Source organism: Propithecus coquereli, unplaced genomic scaffold, assembly GCF_000956105.1.
Source record: "Propithecus coquereli isolate 6110/MARCELLA unplaced genomic scaffold, Pcoq_1.0 Scaffold154, whole genome shotgun sequence".
In the NCBI taxonomy this organism is placed as follows: Eukaryota; Metazoa; Chordata; class Mammalia; order Primates; family Indriidae; genus Propithecus; species Propithecus coquereli.
The window spans coordinates 2,405,325-2,411,122 of record NW_012139858.1 but is presented as its reverse complement, the minus strand read 5'-3'; the positions used below and the strand labels follow the sequence as shown (position 1 = coordinate 2,411,122).

General features: G+C 40.2%; 1 pseudogene; it reads left to right on the top strand.

Moving 5' to 3' along the window:
• Positions 1–2,414: 2,414 nt before the first annotated feature.
• LOC105807196 overlaps positions 2,415–5,798 on the top strand; it is an 87,723-nt pseudogene continuing 84,339 nt past the window's right edge.

Here is a 5,798-nt window from a genome sequence, read left to right as displayed (position 1 = left end):
AAAGCTCAAATTACAGGACTGTGAACAAATCTCTCTCTGGCAGGAAGCAACAAGGCTGAGAACTTGAACACAGAGAGCTTGTAACTTGTAACCTGAAGGGCCACACACCCTTGCAGGGAAATGCAGTACCCATGCCTGGCATAAGAAGAGAAGGCACCTGTCTTTTTCAGGTTTGTTCAAAATTACAGGTAAGATTAGCTCTTTCTTGCTCTGTATTTATGAGCTTGGTTCTATAGTGACTTCTTTTCATGTCTAAGAATTATGGCAACACTTAGTTTATCCAAAATTGTGGGGAAATTGTTTGTTAGGGAGTGTCCTAAAAAGAAAAGAAGAAAAAAAGGAAAAAAAAAAAAAACAGAAAAAAAACCTCCCCAAACAAACCACAGAAAAAATCAGAATTGTGGGGAATGTGAATTCCACATGACTGATATTTCCATGTAATGGAAACTTGCCCCTTCAAGTGCCAAAACAGTGTTTATTTTTAACCACTTAAAAAAATCAAATTGTTCTAAAATATATCATTCATTGTCAGTCTTAGAAATCAAACAATCCTCTTCTAGAATGAAATGGACTTAATGAAAAAAAATCAAAGGGTCCTAGACATAATTTAATATTTTCTAAGACTCAGATTATTTATCTATGTCTATTAGTTTGAAATACAACACAGTTTCTCCTCTCCTGTTTACGTGTGTTCTTTATTAACAGTCCTTAAAAAAAAAAGTCTTTAAGGAAGAGATTAGAAAAGGGAATTATCTGGTATTACTAGATCAGGAAGATTACCTGGGACTCAGGGCAATCTACTTAGACTTCAAAAAATACAACCTCAACAGATTAAAGGGACTCCTCTAAAGGAGCCAGTTTCAAGAAACTATTAAGAAAGTATAACAGAATAGTGACCCCTCCTCCCATAGATATGGAAGGGAAATATTGAGAGTGGGGAATATGTAATAGAGGGAATGGCCTGAAAAAATGGCAAAAATATTTTCTATCATCTCTTTGAAACATCCTCCATTTCTTTTCTAGAACTAAAATCTGCATCCCTGCCTCAGGCCAGCGGTTGGGAGAGGCAGCGTAAGTCTTTGTTATTTGTGCTGCAGAAGTTGGCTCAGCCTGACCCAGTAAAGGGGGTCCTGGGCAGAGGTCAGGGGATTGTCTTCAGCGGAGATGGGACCATCGGAGTCATCAACTGTAGTTGAACAGTACTTACCTGAAGCTGAGAATCCATCCTTTAAAAGCTCTGTATTTCTGCTTTTAGGATGATGGTATTTCAGACAGGAGTCTCCACCGTCCTTGTTTGCCTGAAAAATAATAAAATGTCTTTTTCCTTCTTCCTCAAACCACTTGTCCTCATTCTTCTGATTCAGCTTTGGTAACAAAAGGTCTTCTTTAATCTTTAGATGGAAGATCCACAATAAACAACTGGGGAATTCCATATGAAGACTGGGGTAGATTTAGAAGATCAGGATGGAGTGTTATTAAGCCTTAAAAAAGGAAGGAAATTCTGACACACACTACAGCATGGATGTGCCTTGAAGACATTATGCTAAGTACAATAAGCCACATGAAAAAGGACAAGTATTGAATAATTCCACTTGTGTGAGGTGCCTGGAGTAGTCAAACTCATAGAGACAGCAGGGAGTGTGGTGGCTGATTGATTGACAGAAGCTGGGGGAGGGGAGAGGAGATGGGAATTATTGTTTAACGTGTACAGAATTTCAATTTGGAATGATTAAAAAGTGCTGGGTGTAAAATGTGGGTGATTAAACACAAAAGTGCAGGAGCTGGATATGGTAATGGTTACACAACCATATGAATGGACTTAATGCCACTGAACTATACACTTAGAAATGGTTAAAATAGCAAATTTTATGTTATGTAAATTTTATTGTAATTTAAAAAATCAGAAAAATAAGCCTCCCCATAACCAGAACATTATTGAGTGACTGTCATTGCTGTAGGTGGAAATGGATATTATCTGGCCCTGAGGGAACACGCCTGAAATATATATAGAATTTGGACTCCAAGGGGAGGCCTAAGGACTATGAAACATTAAAAAGGTGGGACAGACAGAACAATAATAAGTCTAGGCTTTGTTAAATGTTTTGAAGACAGAATACCTATCCACAGGATGGAATTATTTGGGGCAGGAAGGTGATATTAGAATTTGTTTGTTGTTGTTTGTTTGAAAATGAATGCTTTCAGAAAACCCAGAGCTCACTGATTTTATGTTTCTCTTTCTGGGACCCCACAGAATAAGTTGCAGAGAATGACATGTGAAAAACAAACATCTGGGCCAGAAAGCAGAAGGCAGGTGGAGGTGAAAGCGCTCAGGCCTGGTGAGTTAGAGAAGAGAGTGAACCAATGCAAGTAGCTGGCCAAACTGCTTAAAATCTTCCTGGGAGCTGCAGGGCAACATGGAGCCCTCGAGGCACATTCCACGGCTGCAGAAAAAGGGACACCACAAGAAAGCAATTCAAGACCTGAAATTCAAACAGGATTTGAAAGACGTAAAAAGCTGAAGAAAGCCTAGGGTTTGAGGAAGAACAGATGGCAAAGGTACAGGCTCTCCCTGGACCTTTAGGGACATCGAGAGATGTTTCAGTTTGGAGTCTGCTGGGGGTGACTCCTGCTGAAACAAATGTGGGGACAGGGGCAAAGAGGCAGATTTCAAAGGCCCAGGGGTGATTTCCAATGAGTGCTGGCGGCAAGAATGGCTTTCCTGGGGCTTCTCTGCTGAATCCCAGCTCTGCTCTGGCTTGGGCAATTCTATGGCAAGAGGAGCAGGGGGCTAAAATGTCTGCTCAGGAGACAGTGTGCGGGCTATGTCACCAGACAGAGAACGAATGGCCAGGAACACAGGGGAAATTGAAATTGAGAGGGCTGAAATCAGCTGGATGGCTAAGAAAGGAACCTCAAATAAAACCTGGTGACTTTGTAAGGAGGAAGGAACGTCTCAAATGAGACGTTCCTTCTCCAAAGGAGAAGCCATTTTTCTTCTAGATATATCAAATGTAAGGTTCTCTAATTTACCTCTTGAGGGAGTTCTTTCTGATGTAGTTCGCTTTTATGTTATGGTCTCCAGATAGCTGGCATGGAATGACCAGGTTTCTTGCAGGGCTGGAAACAAAAGGGTTTCTCCACCTATTCTCTTTCTCCAAGATCCCACCATCTCCATCTTTGATAATCATAAGTTTCTAGATTAAGCTTTGAGTTTTCAGAAACATTGTGGGGTGGGATTTGGGATTGCTTGAGTTTCCAAATATGATAGGTATGGGACTGGTGCTGACAGTCTTGTGAGTCCTGTGTATTCTTTGGAGTCTTTAAAAGAGAGGAACATTAGTGTCTTACCACTGAACACATTCAACATCTGAGGTCTTAAAAGAACGATGCTCATTACACTGGACATCAATGAGAGGGCAATTTGCTGACATAAACTTGGCTCTACCAGACACTAGTCTTAGAACCCTCAGATAGAAACCAAACATAGCAAGAAATTAAAGAGGAAGAATTTTGGATTCTACCTAAATATTTTTTACCTTTATTCTCTTTAAATTTTACTTTACAAGAGTAAGAGAATTCAATTTTTGGACTTTGATTTTTCTCTGAGAGAGGCATAATAGGAAGGAGTGTGCATTTGAATCTCTAAGTTGGACTGGGCATGGTGGCTCATGCCTATAATCCTAGCACTTTGGGAAGGCTGAGGTGGGAGGGTTGCTTGAGGTCAGGAGTTTGTGGTAAGCTATAATATGATAACGCTACTGCACTCTAGCTGGGGTGATAGAGTGAGACTCTGTATGTATGTATGTATAAATAAATAAATAAATAAATAAATAATCTCCGTTGCCAATACAGCATTTTAAAATTGTGGTAAGACGTACATAACATTTACCATTTTAAGAGTACAGTTTAGTAGCATTAAATACATTTACATTGCTATGTGTATTGGTCAGGGTTCTCCAGAGAAATAGAACCAAAGGGACATGTATCATTATCATGGTTAATTTTAAGTGTCAACTTGACTAGATTAAGGAATACCTAGAAACCTGGTAAACATTGTTTTTGGATGAGTATGTGAGGGTGTTTCCAGAATTGATTAGCACGTGAATCTAAGTAGGCAAGGTGGGGAAGATCCACCCTCTATGTGGGCAGCCACCATCCAATCTGCTAGAGTCCCAGAGAGAGCACAAACAGAGAGGAAGGGAAATATGTCAAGCCATCTGCTAGAGCCGGGACATGTACTTCCTCTCCTGTCCTTGGACAACAACTCCAGGCTCCATGGCTTTGGACTCCAGGACTTATACCAGCAGCTCCCAAGGTTCTCAGGCCTTTGGCCTTGAGCCGAGAGTGACACCATTGCCTTCTGAGGCTTTTGGACTTAGGCTGAGCCATGCCACCAGTGTCCTAGGATCCCCAGCTTGCAGATGGCCTCCATAATCACATGAGCCAACCCCCCTAAAAAATCCCCTCAATATCTATCTATATGTCTGTATCTATATTTATCTCCTTTTGATTCTGTCTTTGTAGAGAACCCTGACTAATGCAATCATAGGTAGGCAGATAGAGATTTATTATAGTGTTGACTAAAGAAAAAAATGAAGCTTTTACAGAATGAAAGTTAGTTTTATTTAGAAGTCTTACTGAGAACCATAGCCTGGGAACAGCCCTTTAGCTAGATGCTATCAGACTACTGCAGCACAGTATTTCAGCCCATTGCTTATTTACAGGGGGTGGGGGTTCAGTACATGCAAAATCACATCAAACTTGCTCAGAAGTTACAGAATCACATCAATATCTGGGTGTAAGAGTACATCTGCTTATAGATTACAGAGGCATAATCACTAACCCTGTCAGAAAATATCTTATCTGTAGGAAAAGGAAAGGATTAGGGTCACTTATCTATTAAGGAATAAGGTGAGTTAAATAAGAGACATGGGCAGGGGCATCTGCTCTGCCCTGTTTCGTTTTCAGAGCATTCCTCTGGAGAGCTGCATGTTATCTCAGGGTCAGGGGTTCAAGCAGAATTTAGCAAAGATGGTCTTTTACGTTTGCTACTTTGTCTCACAATAGGAACTGGTTCATGTGGTTATGGAGGACAAGAAGTCCATGATATTCTATCTGCAAGCTGCAGAACCAGGAAAGCCAATGGTGTGATTCAGTCCAAGTCCAACAAAGTGGATGATGCCCACCTACACTGGGGAGAGCCAACTACTTTACTCAGTTCACCAATTTAAATGCTGATCTCTTGCAGAAACACCCTCACAGACATACCCTGAAGTAATGTTTTACCGGCTATCTGGATATCCCTTAGCCGAGTCAAATTGACACGTGAAATTAACCATCACACTGTGCAACCATCACCATCATCTCCAAAACTCTTTCCTCTGCCCAAATTGAAGTTCCATAATCACTGAACAATAATTTCCCTTTCTCCTCTCTCTCCAGCCCCTGGCAAACATCATTCTATTAATACTTTCTGTCTCTAAGTTCTTATATAAGTTGAATCATACAGTTTTTTTATTTTTGTGACACTGTCTTCTTTCGCTTAGCATTATGTCTTCAAGGTTAATCCATGTTGTAGCATATGTCAGAATTTCCTTTCTTTTTAAGGCTGAATAATATTCCGTTATATGTATAAACCTCATTTTGTTCATCAGTTCATCTGTCAATGAACATTAGAGTTGTTTCCACCTTTTGACTATTGTAAATAATGCTACTATAAACATGGGTGTATATATATCTGTTTGAGTACCTGCTTTCAATTCTTTTAGGTATATACCTAGAAGTGAAATTGCTGGAGC